Source organism: Parasteatoda tepidariorum, chromosome X1 (genome assembly GCF_043381705.1).
Source record: "Parasteatoda tepidariorum isolate YZ-2023 chromosome X1, CAS_Ptep_4.0, whole genome shotgun sequence".
NCBI classification, from domain to species: Eukaryota; Metazoa; Arthropoda; class Arachnida; order Araneae; family Theridiidae; genus Parasteatoda; species Parasteatoda tepidariorum.
The window spans coordinates 39378368-39397805 of NC_092214.1; the positions used below are offsets into that span (position 1 = coordinate 39378368).

The following is a 19438-nucleotide window of genomic DNA, read 5'->3' on the forward strand; positions in this document are numbered from 1 at the left end:
ATTGAAATTTAAGTTGTATACACAAAATTGGACTAAAATTTCTCTACCCAGAAGTTTATTTCTACTGAGTTATTTTTTTTTACTAATTCCACACCAAAAAATGTATATTTACTGTTCTAGGAGTCACCTTATTTTACAGCAATAAGATCCGGAGTCAACAAGCAAGAGTTCATTATAATAGAAGACAAATATAATACTCAAAGGCAAAGTGTATGGCACATTTCACCATTATAAAGATTCATACGATTTGAAACTCATTTTCTAATGAAATTTTCTCTAGTGGATAATTTATAAATTGCAATATCTCAGCTTAACTGAAAAAAAACGAGCAATACGCATGACATATTTTAAAGATTTAAAAGTAACTAATATAAAAATAGAAGATACACTATGCAAATTTGCATTTTATTATTCATTAGTAATTTTTTTTTTAATATTTCGTCTTTTCTTTTTTTAACTGTTGTCATAATGTTTTATATATTTTTATTTAATTCTTTCAAATAATTAGTGTTTGTTTTTTTCGTCCTTAGCTAGGAAAATAGTATGACAAATACAAATTTTACTCCCTCACACAAAAACTTAATAATAATAACACTTACAATAATAAAACGTCAATGATAATAAATTTAATTTTTTTAAATACTTAAATATCATGTTTGAACATTGGAAACCTTTACTCTTTTGCTTATTTTCCAAAAATTATTGATTATTAGTTGAAATCGTTTATTTTGCTTAAATTGTATGCTAAAGATCATTGCTAAAAACTACGTTAATTATAAGTGAACTCAAACAAAAGTGTTTTATTATATAGTATTACCCAACTTTCTTAGATTTTCCTTTATATTATTAATAAATGTTTTTCATTTAATCACATTTTTTAAATCTCATTCATAAAAATATTATTATTATAATTTCGTTTTATTAAATATTCATGAGTATTGAATCAAATAATAGTAATTAGCAATACATTTATACTATTTTTGTGTAAAAGCTTACACATAATGTAACTGCAGTTTTAACATTTTCAAACAAGATGAAATAAATTACTATCGGCATTTTATACTCATATAATGTGAACTATAAATATAGACATAAAGATCTTTAGATCTTCTTAGATATTTTTTTTTCTAAATACCATTTCTAAATACCAAGACATCTATTAATAAATTTTACATTATGATTGTGACATTGTGTCACGTAATCACAAGTTTTTTAACTAGATCGTGGCCTAAAAATTAGGACGACCCCTGACCCCTCTCCTGTGACGCCTCACTGTCTGTCGACCTTCACGCCTGTGACCTTCGTCAGCCTTTGATGTAAACACATGGAAGGTGGTCCGTTTTGGTCACAGTTAGTGCATAATTATGATTTTATTTTTACCGGTTCATCAGTTCACTTCTGTTCCCGTTTTAGCCACGATTCTGCGGCATTTTAGGTACTTTAACTTCAATCTTCAACCTTTTTATATAAATACCGCCCATTTTTGGAGCATGTAGCATTCGAATTAAAGTACATCATCCAATATCCTACGATCCCTTAACAGGGATTTTTCATTTTTCTTTTTAACCCCCTCCTCTCTTTTGAGAGACGGAGTTTTAATTTTATCATGGCGTTATTTCACCGCCATTGCAACTATCTCAACAGGCTGCGAGAGTGATTTTTTGTGCTGAGGAATCTTTCAACAACTCAAGTTTGATCATGTCGTTTTCTAATGAGGTTCTACCAGATTTATGATTTTGGAATGAGCAAACTTCATTGCTCCTCGACTTAAATAGTATGCAATGTTCCTGTTTTTTTCTAAGTTGGTCATTTTGTATGACAACGCTCGCCATCCATCGCCTGCGCCTCAGCCTTTCTATTTCATGTTTGACCAATTTGGGCCGTCTCCAGATCCTCTACCTGTCACCATCGTAAAAAAAAAACTAATGGCTTACCATATGGGTACTGAATGCTGACCTGGATGTTTTTGGAATGCTCTTCGATGTTTTTTCCTGTGTCTATGTTAAGAATGGAACTCTCTGATACGTAGCAAAAATAAAGAGAATTCTTTTAGTGAACTTCTAAGTGTTTTTGTTGTGACTACTAAGGACTCTGTGAGAATTTGGATTTCTCTTTCCCCTTAGGAGTACCTCCATTTTATTGTGATTGTGCTCACCCACAGGTATGTTTTCTTATCACTGCAATTTCATGTAGTTTTTTTTAATTACAAGGTTCTAATTGCGGCACTTCATGTCTGCCACTATGACGTAACATCATGAGTCATCATTAATTTTTTTAAAAAAACCATACAGATTTGTTCGGCCATTATCTCTCTTAAATTTTTATTATCATTAATTTTTTATTTTTTATAACAGCACCAACCCAACATAACAATGATCTTGACTTTTTACTTAAATTAAACGAATAAACATTAGCATGTCGATCCCATACGAAGACTTTTCTCTATAAGATAAGCTAATTAAAGGTTGAACTAAAATATAGGTGATTCAAACTAAGTTTACATATATGATTGCCTCAGCTGCTTTGGAATTGTAAGTTGGGTACTCTTTTATTTAATCTAAGTAACCATGCATAACTGCGAAACTGATGGTAATATGATTAAACTTTTCAATAAGATACATAATGTAAGATATTTTATGTTTAAAATAATCAATCTAATGATGCATTTAAATAAAAAACCAATTAAATTTTATGCAATATACAGATAAGCAGTAATCATATTGTCGTATATTAGAAGCAAAAATGATTAAATGTCATGGTTATATCCTCTTATTTAACTCTTCAAAAGACAAATTAAGAAATTTAATGCTTACATTTTACCATGATATCGAAAAATTTGAAGCAAAGTAGGTTTAATTTTACTGTAGTAGCATTAAACACTGCAATAGAGTGTTAAGCTAAGCTATTTTTTGCTGAAATTAATCCATGGTATCGTGAAGTTCGATTCGAAACTAGTTAAACGTTGTGGTAAAACAATTCCACACTGTAATTGAGTATATATCTATTTTTTTTGTTTAAATTAATCCATGGTATCGTGTTGTTAGATGAATAACTGATTAAACATTATGGTAATGTGATTCAACGCTCATAGTAGAGTGTTAAAATAAGCTATTTTCTGTATAATGGTATCATTTATGTATGATATCATTTATTTAAATGCATAACTCATTAAATCTCATGTTAATATGTATATACTTTGCATTTTCTCAGATTACAATAAACTTGTATAATGATTTACAAAAACAAATGTTTTGAACTGTGATTTGATTTCGTCTTAGCAGCATCATTTATTAGTAAATTTTTATTTACTTTTTTTATATTTTTATACTTATTTTTTAAATGAAAAAAATCTAAATAAATCTTTGTTACCCGATATTTTTCTGCAAATAAGGATAGATAAATCTTTTTTTTTTGAGGATAGATAAATCTGTTTCCCGAATGCCTTTGTATCTTATCCTTTGTACTTACCAGAGTGCAAGAAAATTCCATTTAATTTTTAAATGTACGTATACACTATTATTTTTATAAGGAAACAGTTGTTACCAACAAAACACACTTTCATTGAAAATAATGATGTAATTGAACTTTTTAGAGTTTAGTATCAAAAGCCAATAAATGGAGTCTTTAGCATTAAGATACACAAAATATATATCTTGGATCTGATTTTACCCTGCGGGTAGTGTAACAATGAACAAATATTACTTGATAAGTCCAGTAGGAAAATTAAATTAAAATTATGTTTTCAGTCTTTCCAAACCCCTTTCAAACATTGCAATACGTTTCCCGGTGAAAAAATAAAGACTGTAAAATTACTGTACTGTATTATATGACATTTCTGACAAAAAAAGAAAGGAAAAAAAGATCGAAATATGTTTATGGTTAATAAAAGCAAAATATAGGTAATTAAACCATACAGTTCGTATTTTTTCGGTTCATTGGTAACGGTTCCTTGAAAATTCTGGTTTTCAAAATTATAGTTCTTTTTGCCACACATTTAGTAAAACATACAAAACTGAAAAGTAAATTTAACCGAATAAATAGGGATTTTTATGCCATGCTCTAAGGTATCATGACAAAATTTCCAAATTTTATTTCATTTTTTATAAATTTTTTCGCACATTATAAGGCCATATTTTATTTGAGAAGTAAATTTAACCGAATAAATGGGGATTTTTATGCCATGCTCTAAGGTATCATGACAAAATTTCCAAATTTTATTTCATTTTTTATCAATTTTATCACACATTATAAGGCCATATTTCATTTTTAGTTTTAGCAAAATTAATACCAAAGCGTATTGGTAAAAATTATTAAGCTTTCAGTGCTTCCACTGAGTCAGAAACATAGTAAACTTTAAAATATTTCGGTAGTTTCGGCCGTACTTTTGTCTTATTGTTAGTTCAAACGATAGGAGCAAAAATACCATTGAATAATAAATTTATTCAGATTTAGCATTATAATATTTTGAAAAGTGTTAACTATTAAGCAATATAAGTCAACAATTACTTGGCAAGTAAACCGTGTTAAGAGAAAGTTTCTTGAAAAATGGTATTATCAATATGTTTTTACTTTAGTGTTTCAAAAAAACATATAATTGTGTATATTTTACTTTTTTTCCAAGAAATTAACAAACATTGAGATTTATAAAGAGCCCCCATGCTTAGATAAATGTTTTTCTTGAATCCGTGCTTTGTAGACTGTAAAGCTCACGTGTTAAAAGAGTCTCATTTGAATTGATATATACTACGTTTAATAAGAGTGCTTTCACTTCATTTTACGTAAGTTTAATACCCATTATCACATCTTCCAGAAGGAAAAATGCTGGAAAGAGCTTACAGCACGAAAATTTTTCAAGTATTTTAAATAGCACACGCTATAAGAAAGCCTGATGAGACATCGTCACGAGAAAGAGAGTTTTAGAAACGTTTAATCTTCTACATTTTAAAAACAACAATTGTACAGAAATGCATGGGGTGTTGATTTGATTATTTTTTACCTTCCCAAGTCTTCTATTTGGATGTTAAAAAAGACACTATTATTATCATAAATACATGAATTAAATTTTTTGTGGGAAAAGCGAAACATTAATCTAGTTTTTCAAAGGAAAATACGAATTTAGGATGATATCGTAATTTGATTATTAATGCTTCATTTGTGTTTCTGACTGCTAAATTAGTTTCATGCAAAGACAGTCAAACGAAAAGAAACTTAATTAGAAAAATTTGAAGGGTTATAAAAATATACTTTCAGGTTATAAATATTTAATTTTTAATAAAAACAAACGTTCTGTAAAATATTGCTTTTGATTATGGTAGGTAGTAATGCTTACTAGACAAATCAAATTAATAAAGGAAAACAACAATCGTTTTTGCAGCTCTATAGGCATTGATTTCGCATCATCAAAGATTTATAAGGAAATTTTATGACGATAGGAAGCTAGGATTGTATTGTAATTTGATTAATAATTCTTTATTTATGTTTTTATTTGTTTAATTAGTTTCATAGATGCATAGATTCATTCATACATAGATAGCCAAAATAAAGATAATCTTATAATGGGAACTAGTTTATAAAAATGCACCTTTGGGTCATCATAAATAGATCATTTTGAATAAAAACATAGGTTGTAAAAAATACCGTTTTTGATCTTATGACTGGTAGGTAATGTTTGCGAGGTCAATCAAATTTTCAATGTAAAAATCAAATTAATGATGTACAAATAATGATGATAGTGCTAGTTTTTTTAATAATGATGTTAGTTTTGACAGCTCTACGCTCATTTGTGACTTGCTTTACTTCGTGGGTAACATATTTTCAATTATACTACTTACGTAAAAACATTTTTAGAAGAAACACTGATAATAAGAGTCAAATCATATATTCTATTAAATATTATCACCGTTGTATAACGGATTGTCAGCATTACGTATGTCCGAAGTTTTATTTTCATCTCCATAACAGTGAAATTTTAATATCAAGTCTGAAAATAGTGTTAGGTCACGAAAGAATTTCGGGACCTTTATAGATAACTTGAGCTTAGCTAAACAATATTTTATGTTGCATGTTGCATGAATTGAGTAACCAGGTATCTTTTAAATACAGCTTTTATAATAAAGGTTTAAAAATGCTGCTCTTTCGAAATTTTGAAACTCAGAAACTATTCGTCTGATTTCGGTTATATTATGTTTTTTGTCTTTTAAAATTGCATAGTTCAATTTGTATATTTAAAATTCCAATTTTTTTTTACTCCTAGGATAAAAAGAAACAAGAAGTAATAAATAATCAATAAAAATATATTTTGAATGGACATATCTTCGAATAAACTTTATAATGGTATGCCAAACCTTTCAGACTCGCTTGAGAAATTTTCGGGTCATGACTAATACAGAAAAAGAAAAATAAACATTAAGAGGCTCAAGCTTTTGAACCTTCTCCTGACTGAACTACTGAGGCAATATTTGTTTAGATTGCAGTTACCCCTTACATTTCGACAGTCAAGAATTCTAATAAGTCGTTAAAAAGACATGTTTATTCAGAGGAAGTAAATTTCTGTGTCTGATTCCGCATTTTTTTAATACATCGCGTTAATTAATTAAAGTATTCAAGGTTCCCTCTTTAAACCATTAAACATTTAGTTCATCAAAATCTGATCATTAGAACAAAAGTTATTTAGTGTGATATTTTTTATATTACGAACTCTATGCATTAAGATTAATACGTGACCCAACAAGTAATCACCGTATTCAATTTATTTCTACAAAAAAAATCTAAAAAAAAATAAACTGTGTTTTGACTTTGTTTTTAAATTATAAAAAATATAAGTAAAGTTATAAATAATACTCCTTAAATCGAAATATAACTTAAAACTTCAATTTAGATTCAACTCAAAAGTTCGGAGTAATATCTATCTTGAAGCGTAAATCATTTGAAAGTTGAGAATTAAAAATTAAAACTTATTTAATGAGAAGCCCCTAACTATCTCTAACAGATTTTAACTTACCCCATTATGAGCGGTCTCCATCAATCCCATTCTTACTTTTCCTAACGTATTGCGGTGTTGCTAAGGGATTTGGTAAGACTGAAACATAATCTCAACTTAATCCTCCCATTGCGATTGTAATTAGCTTTTCCTCATGGGTAGTCTTATGTCGTGTCAAAATTTAATCATCCAACTGCGAACTTCAGCATCGTATATACGGGTTTCGGAACACTATCGCAGCTTGATTTAGCGGAAGTTTTCCCAAATTTTTTTTTTTTGTTCTTTCAGTGAGATTTTACGTTGTGATTTTTGACATTGGAAGTACAATTTAAAATTAAAAGAAAATTATTTCACTGTTTCCTGAATTATTTTTAAAAAATATTCACTATCAAGAAACATATTGAAGGTAAGAAAATATATCGACAGAGCGAAATAAGATATTTTGAGTAAATCTGCATTAAAAAATAGATTTTTAAACGGATGTGTTAGGAACTTAAAGGGGATTTCCATAGAAACATGGAACATAGTTTCAAAACTTTCTAAATGGGATGAAATCTTCCTATCGTAAAGCTATTTAGAAAAATAATATAACTGACTACTTAGGTGAGAACTTGACTTTAAAATATCTCTCATAAATTGAGGAATGCAGTGTATAAAAATAGTAAACTGTATGACCATACATTCTTAGAATGTAATAATTATGCTCTTAATATGTATGTGGTATCCTAGTTCAAACTGTTGCTGTATTAAAACCCTTTAACGCCTTAATTTTTTATGTGCCATGATGCGAAAAAACTCATATTAAAAAAAGTGATTATTTGTTTTAGCTAAATGAATATTTTCTACTTGATTTTTGAAAAGAATAAAACATATTTGCTTCATATGAAAATAGTCCTATTTGAGATAAGAAGAAATTCGGAAGAACTCTCGTAATTTGTACGAAGAATATGTCACGCTAGGTCAACATGGGATGGCATCGAAAATGTATGTCTACTGTTGTTCATTGAGCTCTATAAATGCTTATATGTGTTACCTCTCCCTTAACTAAAATATTACTTTTTTATTATTAGTCCCAAATTTAAGCGACTTGATAATAAATCTAGAAATTATAGTTATAACTACATCAATTCTAAGATATTTTTCCTTGGTTGAATTCTTTTTCTTCTAGATAGCTGTATGTGTTAATGGAGTAAAATGGGGTTGAGTGCTTTTATGAATATTCTTCAGTTTTGTAAAATGACGGATTTTAAAGTTCTTTATAAATAAGAGAAGCATCAGCTATAAATTTTAATTTTTTTTAGAATCAAAAATATTGTTTAGCATTTTTCTTAGTGGAATCAAGGCTCGCTTTTTCTGTTGTTGTTTAATTTTTAGAAAGAGTTTAATGCAATAAAAGGAAATGAGGAGTTCACGAAAGAAAAGAGGAAAATACGATGCCAAAGATTATTCTATAAAACGATACCTTTATAATTTTTTTTTATTTCTGAACAGTATCGAACGATATTAAATGTTTACACCCGTATCGAAGCTTAAGGAATTAAAACATAACACATTTTACAACAAAAAGGAACATATTTCCTCACAAAAAATATTTGTTAATATGTCTTAATTTTATTTCATTTTCTGTTACTGATAATCGAAGCTTTTGTTTTTTCTTATATACTTTTAGAAAAACTACAGCAGGGTTCAACAATAATATTGTTAACTTGAACCATAACACTGTTTAAGCGGTTGAAACCTACTCAATAGTAGAACACCGCTTCTCATTTTGAGTGAGGTAGGACTGCAACCTAGCGGTATTGCAGAGAAATTATTCGGGATCATGTTCTTCTTTTAAAGAGTGGGGAAAATCCAGAATTTCTGTTTAGGAACAACAATGCGCTGTCACATAAGAGCGCTGAGGTATCGGACACACAAGAAAGTGAAGATATAGTCCGTATGCAATAGCCTGCATATCCCAGCAATAGCCCAGACCTGAATCTTAAAGAGCCTGTCTGGGAAGCCCTTGGCAGGTGCATTTCACAAAGAACACGACCTCTCTGAACTTTGTAAGAGCTAATAACCGCCTTGAGTGAGGTGTGGGTCAATATCCCCATGGGCATACCGATATTTTAGTGGACAGCATAAATAACAGATGCAAAATATGCATTATTGTCTGATTTAATCATACATACTACTGAGATACTCATACATATTCCATTTTAACTATATTAACCATTTTTTGTGGCAGTTAGGAAATCGTTTAAGGAGCATATTTTTTTAAATTTAATTTTCTTATTTTTTGATGCGACTAAGTTTGTACCATTTTGTATTATAATAAATGCACATTGCTTCCACCAAATATGTCCGTATGCAATAGGACAATGTCTATTTTCAGCTATTCCGATATTCAATCAATGTCAATTTTTAGTTATTCCGAAAAATGCAACTTTTCCTCAGAAATTGTCAAGCAGTGCAGTTATCAAACAGCATCAAGCTAAAGCAGGCTAATTACGGCGCGCTCGTACACACACGCCATCACGTGGATACGGCTAAATACGGTGCTCGCAGAGAAAGGGTTAAAAATTTAACACAAATAAACTTGGACTAATTTTTAGAAATAATCACTGCTACAATAAAAACTAAAAAGATCAAAATTAAGCACATTTCAATGAATAAACTGAAAAAATAGTCGAAAATAATAATTATTTATTTAATAGGCAAGAAAATAGCTTTCATTGATGAACAAGGGAGAATGATCTGATAAGGGCCCTGAAGAAATATTCTCAACTTCGAACATTTACCACGCGTTATATGAGAGACGCGGGGGCACAGGGGATAGAGCATTCAATAGAGCATGATGTAACCTTGTTCGAGTCCCAGTGATCACTGGTTAGTACAAAATCTGCTCCTGGCTCGCACCGATCACAATTCAGCCATAAAATATCCTTAGTGGTAGACGGGTCATGGGTTAGAATCCCCTTGCCGCCAGGCTAAGCGTGGGATGTTTTCATGATTTTTCCTTCCATTTAAAGCAAATGCGGGTCAGTTCCATCAAAAAGTCCTTCACCAAGACCTAGTTTGACCGAATGCTTGATCCAGGTTTTCCCTTGTTTTCTTGGTTAGGTTCAAAATAACAAGGGTATGGAGTTGACTTATAGGGTACGGAATTGATTCATGAGTGGCGAGAGTCATGAGAGTTGACACTTGTAAACTCAGAATCGGGTCGGCTGTTCAACGCTGGTAATAAATATAAAATAAAGTAAGAAATGTGTTACTTGGGTAGCTTTTAACTAGGTTTCCTCTGTCACACTATAAATTCTTAAAATTTTTGCGATGAGTAGAATTATACTATCGTGCAAATTTGCTTCAATCTTTATATAGTGCCAAGTTGTACCACATTATCATATAAATAAGACATTTCAAACTTCAATACACCAAACAATGGCTAAAATTTACAGTAAAATGGATACATTTAACATCTTATTAAAGTTGTAACTAATTTGCTCGATATTATACTTCATTATCAGACAAATTCCTCAATTTATTCTAATTTTCACATAAACTCATAAGGAATAACTTGTTTGCTTCGTAAAAAAGTCATAAAACACTGTAGTTGAGTTTGAATTGGACACTTAAAAAGTAAAAAAAATATATAATAATAAATTAAATAAAAATATTAAATAAAATTTATTGAAGAAAGCTAAAACGTATTTAAATAAAAATAACAAAGAAATTTTCCAAAGAAAACTAAATTTAAAAAGATAAAAAGTAGAAATAAAAAATTCGAGAATATGTGAAGTTTTTCCCTTATGTCAATAAAGCCATCTTTCCTAAAACGAATTTTTAATGGCCGAACAAGCTTTGGGCTTGAAACAGTCTCCTCCCTTCATTAATTTTCATTGTCCTTCTTACTCTACAAATGCCTTTGTTCAATCTACTTATCAGCGGCTGCTTCATATTACTATCGGACAACTGAATAATCCTGATGTCATCCCGTAAAGAAAATTTTATTATTGAGTAAAATATTTTTAAAAAAATCTGAAGACAAAGATTTATGCAATCAACTAACAGTCAACTGTCATAAATGATGTATTGTCTCTTTTGTACTTTCATCAAAGTATTTTAACTGTTCGGCTCCTCTTTTATTGTTAATTCTTCGCCATTATCTTTTAAGTGTGAGAAGACCTTGTTTTTATTGTTTTGGTTTAAAATATTAAGATTCCTAGAATTTGAATGACGTTTAAAAGATGGTCTAAGTAATTGCTTACATTATCATCCATTTTATTGAATGTGTTTGGAATTTAAAAAAGAAAAATAATTTTTGATTTGAGATTTTAATATTGGAAAAGTTTAATTGTGGAGGTATTTAATGATAATTTATTGTTCTAAGTCGGGCTAAATGAGAGAACTTAATTTCAAAACAAAACAACAAAATTGCTTGAAGTCAAATTAAAAGTGCTTGATGGATCTTTGATTCCCATACCATAAATCTCGTTTCTCCCATACCATAAATCTCGTTTCTATCAGCCTTGGATTCTTTCATCGTAATTATAACACTTTTTAGTGACATATTTTCTGTTGATTCTCCGTTTTCAACTCATGGAAACAAAGTAATTAAATAATTGACTGTATCTATTTATAAACAAAAACCCCATTCCATAATGGCATTCAAAGTTAATATTCAGATAGACGTTTAAATTTTAATTAAAACAAAACATTACTTAGGCTTAAAATGGAGCTTTTTAGAAAATTTCTAAGAAATCTATACAATAATTTTCATCTTTCCTACTTTTAAATTACATGTTTCTAACTTACAGTGCATAAAATTAAAATAAATAAATAAAGAATATCCTGAATTACATCAGGTACAAATCGGATTTCGCGTACTAATACTTAATCCTAATAGTTTGATGATCCAAATATATGACTTTTTCAAATTTTGATAGCTCAGAAACTACTCTACCAGTTTCTTTGCAAATTTTGCATGATGCCATATAAAATGATGCAAAAATTTGTATATATTACGATTCAAAATTTTTTCGACTATTATGAGTTAAAAAAATAAAAATAATGATTAATTATAAAAACTATTTTTTCAGGGCAATTCTCAATAATTACCACTGCATCATTGCTTTGTTATATCCTGATCTTTACCTCGTGCCATGTAATAATCTTCGAAAATTTCTAAAAACATAAGAATTACAGATTAATTCTGCTTAATTAGGAAATTATTTTGCTTCGCCTCCCAGAATATTTTTGCCCAGCGGGGACAGAGATTTTTTTTCTCAAACTTACATGCCCCGAGATCTTAAAATTGATTGAAAACCCAAAAACAAATTTTTAAAGAATAGACAAGGGTAAAAGTTATTTAAAAATAATGTGCTCATATATATGCGTAAAATGCTATAATTACATTTAAAAAAAACAGTAACAAAAAACTGTCGGATGTAGCAAAATATATAGATCAATCAGAAATGGATGCGAAAAGAAATATTTTAATCAGAGGCATTTATTCTGAAATAAGACTTATTCGCTTTTATTTTATTTCACTGAATTGTTTATAATGTCAAAATTCGGCTCTTTGAACTGTTAGTTATTATGCAAAACATATTCATTCAACACTTGCATTTTATCAGAGTTTTTGTCGAAGAAACCACAAGGTGTTCCTTTATTAAAATTACTTAGCTTTTTCTTCAGTAGCTTAGTAGATGTTCGCTTTAAAAATAATTCAGAATATCAACAGAAATTGAATTTTAATGAGGCTTTTTTATGCCTCCTTGTTAAACCAACCTAAATGCATATAAAACGAAGCAACTTGGTATTAAATTAGTGGAGTGATTTAATATTGCATGCGAAAAGCGAAGTTCGGTAAGGAGAAATTCAAATAAACGCGCATTAGCATATTTGAACTTTGCTCTCGCCATCTTGAATTTTTCCTTTTTTTTCACGTTTCATCAGATCATAGAACTTCTCGACGTGGGATGGCCAGGCATTAGTTTATTTATCGCGGTAAACCTTTTTTTCACCAGTTTCTTTTATTTTTGCTGACTAAGCCTCTGGAGCAAAGAATAATGTATTAGAAATAAACCCTAGTATAAAAGAATAAAAAGAAAATGTACTTTGAACTGTTTTTCATTTAGACGTATTAAAATGGTAAAAACTTTGCAACGTGAATAGTAAAGGTAGCTTTTGTGATCATGAAATATAAATAAATGAGATTTTTTCCCTCCCTTGTTTGAAAGCAGTTGAGGTAAAGTTGCTCTGTAAAGAATTTGCAGCTATAGCTTTTCTTTTGCTATTGTTAAAATATGCAAATCAGAGGCGAAATCAGCCTCATAAAATTTTTTTTTCTTCTTTTACTTCTTTGGTCGTAACTTTTTGGGCCAAAAATAACCTTAGGTTTCTCCGTTGAAATGTTATTCAGCGGATGTTGTCGAGATATATAAATCCGAAGTAATTAAAAAACATTTGCGATACTATTATTCAATTCAGAAAAAAAATTCATCCAGGTTTTTAATACAAATGTAAAGATAAGTACAAGCTGTGATTTATAAAAGAACTTCAAACTTCTGTATTTGTTATTTTACAAGAACATAAATTTATTAAAAAATGGAATAATGAAAACAATACCGAGTACTCACTTTTTTTTCTTGCTGCATGAATGCTTTAGTTTTTTTTTCTTTCTGATTCTGGTTCTTTTGCATTTTAATTCAAGAGTCAACATGAATTGAAAAAATTTTCATCTTAATTGGGTGAGTTTTGAGATACGTTTAAACACAAGAACACACATTAGTTGACCGAATTTTAAAAGTAGAGAAATATAAGGAGTAATAACACTTGTAACAATTAAATAAATTATATAAAATTCCCGGCTTCCAGAAGGGATATATTCAACTGCTAAAGCTGCGAGCACAACACGAATATGACATGGAACGAGTTAAATTTGTTTGATTTTTTTCCTATCTAAGCACTTTTCCTTGTTGTACACATACTTTTGAAAGAGTGAATATACGTATAGATATATTGTAATATATGTTAAAAACTTAATATGTATTTGGCATTCAATTTCTTTTGTCACGTTGCTTAGAGTGAACACAAAAAGCCTCTCTAATGAGCTCATGAGTGTCTAGCGAAAATTAGCCAACATTACTGTGAACCCTATAAAATAATGTGATTTTGCCATGCAGGTAATGTTCCGATAAAAACATTTGCTGTGCTAGTCACTCATCTGCCTGAAATTACCAGGGAAAAAATTCAAGTGAATTGGAAATATATTTTTAGCATAATAACAATTATATTAAATAATTAGGCCGACCTGACTGCGTAGTGGTCAGGGAACTGCCTTCACATCATTAAGGTCCTGAGTTCAAATCCAGGACAAGGCATGGGTGTTTCTTTCATTCTCTGTACTTTCTATCCGATCCACCTAATAGAGTGCTCCTGAAAGAGTGGCCAACAAATCTTCCAAACTTATAACTGAATGAAGTGTGTCGATCGAGTGGGCTTTGGAAAAAGTATTAAATAAGTAAATAATATAGTAAACACTGTAAATATATGCAATGCTGTGCACATATTGCACTATATACATATTATTACACAAAAATGCAAATTTTTTGTGTAGCAAGTGTCAATGAACTTTTTTCAATGTGATATTCATGAACAGCACAATGAATTAATTTAAGAATTTGCATTCTAACTTGCAAATTGTAATGAACTACTATTTGCAAAACTCGGCAAGGAAAAAAAATATGTTAATTAGATTAAATTGAGAGGAAATAGATTAAGAGATATTAAAAGTAAATTATAAAAATTTCATGTTTAATAGCATGAGTAGGGTCATGCTAAGAATTCAATTTTGTACAGATGTATTGATACGCTGAAAACTGTATATAGTCTGTAGAATATGCTTGATTATTTTTAAGATGACTTGCTTTTGAGCAGCGTTTCTCAACCTTTAAGAATTTGGGAGTCAATTTTCAATCACAATTTTCATCACGCCCCACAGATACAAATTGTATATAGTAATAATGTATTATGAGTATTTTGGCACTAAACCTAGACTACGACCTTAATTTTAAACCTTCCAAATTACCAAGGACATAACAATTTATCGATGTTTAGAAACACTGATCTCAGCATTGACTAAACAAGAATCCGGTCCTTTTTTACTGCTCTTGCGTCACCAAGACGGACCTTTTCGAGGTTTTGCGAGATGTTCCGATCTGTCTCGAACATTTTGGAATGTCGACAAGATACCGTCTCGAGCATGCGCAGATGTGAGCAAATGTTTTCTCATAGAAAGAGGGAAAAAGTTCTATAATTCCAAGTCTCATTCGGTGTCTATCCTGCTATCGCTATCTAATCTATCGTGAATGTGTATGTTATATATATTTTCATGCTAATTTGCAATTCGCCGTATTAAATATTCACGGCAGAGGATTTATGCTGAATCATGGATAAATTTTTAAGTGCCCTTAAGCGAGACTTAAATGATAGTCCCGCATTAACAAGTACATAGACGAGAGTGATTCCGGAAATAAAATCAAGAAAATATACTCAAGAATACTTAAATTTGGAGTTTACCAGTACTGAAGTAAATGAAGAAGAAAGTCCGATGTATATCATTTGCTCAAACATATTGGCGACAAACAGCATGAAACCTAGTAAACTTAAACGACACTTGGAAACACAATTTTTTGTGAGTACGTCTGTAAACCCAGACGATTCTCCGAATTAAAATTAAAAGAAAAGACAAAATAATTTTAAAAAAACTAGGTGAATGAAAAAGCTTTAATTGCCTCTTACAAAGTTTAATATAATATAGCCATATGTAGAAAGCCTCGCACCATTGGTGAAGAGCTTATTTTGCCAGCAGCAATTAAGATTGTAGAAACTATTTTTAGAGATAATTTTGCAAAACATTTGCAGTCCATACCTTTTTCAAATGATAGTGTTGCCGTCAAATAGATATAGCTGAAGATGTACAGTGTAAGCTTTTTTTCGAAGTTGCGTGACAAATTGTTTTCAATACAGCTTCATGAGGCAACAGATGCTCATTTTATTGCTTATATGCTCAATTTTGTGAAGATATGTCACTACTTTTCAGCAAACCAATAGAATTCAAATCAACAGCACTCGCATTATTTGCAATTTTATATGATTTTATGAACGAGGCAAACATAGAATAGAAATATTGTATCGGAATATGCACCGATGGTGCTCGTTCAATGTCCAATGTATACAAGCACTTGGAAAACAAAAATAGCCACAAAACTCGTCTGGACACATTGCATGATCCACAGAGAAGGTCTGTCTTCTAAAGAAATTAGTCCTGGTCGCAATATTGTGTTAACTACGGTTGTATCCGTAGGAAATTATATAAATATGAGATCCCTGAAATCAAGAATCTTTTCCGCACTTTGTAAAAACATGGGTGCAGTACAATCAGAATTACTATTTTATTACGAGACAAGATGGTTATCGCATTGGGACTTTTTGTAACATGTTTATGGTTTAAGAGAGAAATCGCAATTTTCCTGCAAGAGGAAAACAGACCGGAAGCCGAGAATTTTAGCGATGGTTTATTTCCGATGAAATTGAACTACTTGGTGAACATATTTGAAACTGAATAGCTTGAATCGTCAACTTAAAAAATCAAATACACATATATTGGATACGAGTTATAATGTTAATGCTTTTTGTAGAAAATTTGAATTGTGGAGCAGGAATTTAAAACAAAAAATCCCTAACAATCCTTACAAATGTGGATGATTGTGTTAAAACTTACAAGGCTGAAGAACAGCAAGCAATGGCCAGGCTGGCAAAGAATTTTGAAAAGTATTTTCTTACTGATGACAAACTGATAGCAAGTTATTTCTTCGGTATCTTCTTTGAAGACAAAATATATATATCAGCTAAATATAGAAAAATAACTGAGAGTGTCTATTTCTAATATTAAGCCTTCCTTCGAAAATCTTCGCTAATAATTATTAAATTAGTTTTTAATTTAGTAAGTTTTGATTTTGAAAGTTGCTTTAATTCAATAAGTTAATTATTAAAAAATTATGTCTACATGTATTTTTTTGTATGTGTGTGTGCTTTCCTTCCAGTCAGTTAATCAATTTTTTTGAATAATATTTTCTCATGGATATTCTCGCGCCTCACAGGTTGAGAATCGCTGCCTTAGAGGCAGGTGATCATAAGAGCTAGTTTCCTAGTTTTATCAATATTAAAAGCTTCACGCTTTTATAAAGCTTAAGGTAGAGTTTTGTTCTATAGTATTAAGAAATCACAAAATACACAAACTGCTAGGTCATAATAATGATATGTTTTTAAAAAATGAGACTGGAAAATAATTTTAAGGCTCAAAATGAATACCACCATCATAATAAGCCACAAAAACTATGCTCTTGTAAAAATAACATCAAATTAATGCATCCCATTCTTGAAAGATTTGAATAAAATTAATATACCAATGCTCGAAACTAAAGTTTCAAAAACATAGAATTTCATCGGATAACTCATCGAGGTTATAAGTATATTAAATTCATAAATATAATGTTATAGTGACTAGCGAAAACCCAAGGTTTCGATGAATCGCCCACTAAAAATATTTAAATAATAGTTGTACACTGTACAAATTTAGCAGTATAAAGATAAATAAGATTTTTAAATATTTTGACCAGCCATTTATTTCATATATTCTTAGCGATATTTCTACTGGTATTGCGTATTGTGAACGGTCTGTCCTAACGTAAAACCTTTTCGCTTGAAAAAAAAAATAAATAAATAAAAAATAAAAATTTCTGAGTTCCAGTTATTACTCTTCATTTTTAAATGATCATTTGAGAGAATTTTAGAGCAATAATGCTTGCGAAATGAGTAAAAACTGAAAATGCTGATATATATGAGACCCTTAGATTGAAACCACTAGACTAGACTGAAAAAAGATTTTTTCTTAATCTAGTGCGTGATTCGCCTTAACTCTGGTCTCATATTATTTATTGATTCATTTTACATCCGGTTCTAGCAATTCTTTTGAGATATCCTCATCCTATTTGCATAAAACCATTGCACTTTTCAAATAAGCTATATTGACTTATAGTTAAGAATAATTTGAAAATTTATGACAACACTCGGCTATACAAAAACTTTTACTAAACTTCAAAATCACGATGGCATAGATTCAAATATAAAGTGCACTATTTGATCTGTACATTCTCCAATAATATAAGAATTATAGTTCATTTAAATGCCTCATCATGTTTTACATTTTCTATTGTTTCCGGTTTATTTTTTCGTATGCTCAATAGTTTAGTTATAAATTATTTGTTATTTCCCAATAATGTGCTGTTATATAAATAAAACGCGCTGAAATTCGTTAAATTGTGCATCAGGTTTAGCAGGTTGGTTACTGTATCACAATTTGTAATCGATCATGTGTATCGATTTCTTAAAGATTTCTCTAATCTCAAATTTAATAATATTAACTTTGCACAATTTTTGTTATTCCTTTAAGTAAACAGAATATATTTGGAATGCATTATTTCATTTCCCCTCCAAATTAGATCTTTCCTGAAAAGAAAGAACAAAAAATCTCTATGCTAAGTTAAACACCAAACAGACTTTTCTTTCCATTCGGGATTTCCACAGAGAATTTTGAGCTAGGGTTTAATGTATTCATAGAAAATCATAACACCATAACAGCTCTTTTCCCCTGAAGGTATTCATCCTATGTAGAAAGGATTATAGTTTTAGAAATGAATTCAAACAGAAATGAAAAGCAATAAAAAGAAAAGTCTGCATGCATGCGAATCCCGTATGTCGGATCGATTCTTTAAAAAAATCCCCTTTCTACTTTACGTACACACATATTCAAACGAAAAAAATCTATTGGGATTTAATAAAAAGTTTCTTCTTGAGGATTTGGGGAGACTGAAACTACAACGGAATGCGACATTTCAATTTAATACTTGCTATTCTTGTGTAAATAAGTATTCTGTATTCCACAAGAATTTTTGTTTCTAATGATTTCGATGATCGAATGCTTTCAAATCAAAATTTTTATACTACTAATTCTTTTCAATTCGGTTTTTAAGAGGTTTGTTTAGAAATAATTATTTAATTAAAATGAATAATTTTATTTTCAATGTATCTGCATGTGTTGTGGCAATTGGGTTTTGTTTAAGGATTATATTACACCGAGAGAAATAAAATATGGTAAAAACTACCAGAATATGATAAATTTTAAAGTGTTTCTGGTCCTTTGAGAACACTAAAAATTTTGTTAATTTTTGCCCAAGTGCTTTGGTAATGGTTTGGTAAGATTAACAAAAAAATGTGGTTAAATAATATGTGTTAAACATTATTAATTTTAGCACGATTTCTTAGAGCATGGCAAAAAGCCATTTCTTCAATTAAATTTACATCTCAATTTTTTTTTTGCCTAATATGTGGTAATAAGAACTATAATTTTTA

The 19438-nt window shown here is 29.8% G+C and overlaps 1 long non-coding RNA gene across 1 annotated transcript in view; it reads left to right on the plus strand.

The window, feature by feature from the left end:
* Nucleotides 1-1340: 1340 nt before the first annotated feature.
* LOC122270245 (uncharacterized) overlaps nucleotides 1341-19438 on the plus strand; it is a 52841-nt gene continuing 34743 nt past the window's right edge. Inside the window, exon 1 of the long non-coding RNA XR_006225693.2 lies at nucleotides 1341-2161. This is a non-coding gene — a long non-coding RNA (uncharacterized lncRNA). The remainder of the gene's footprint in view (nucleotides 2162-19438) is intronic.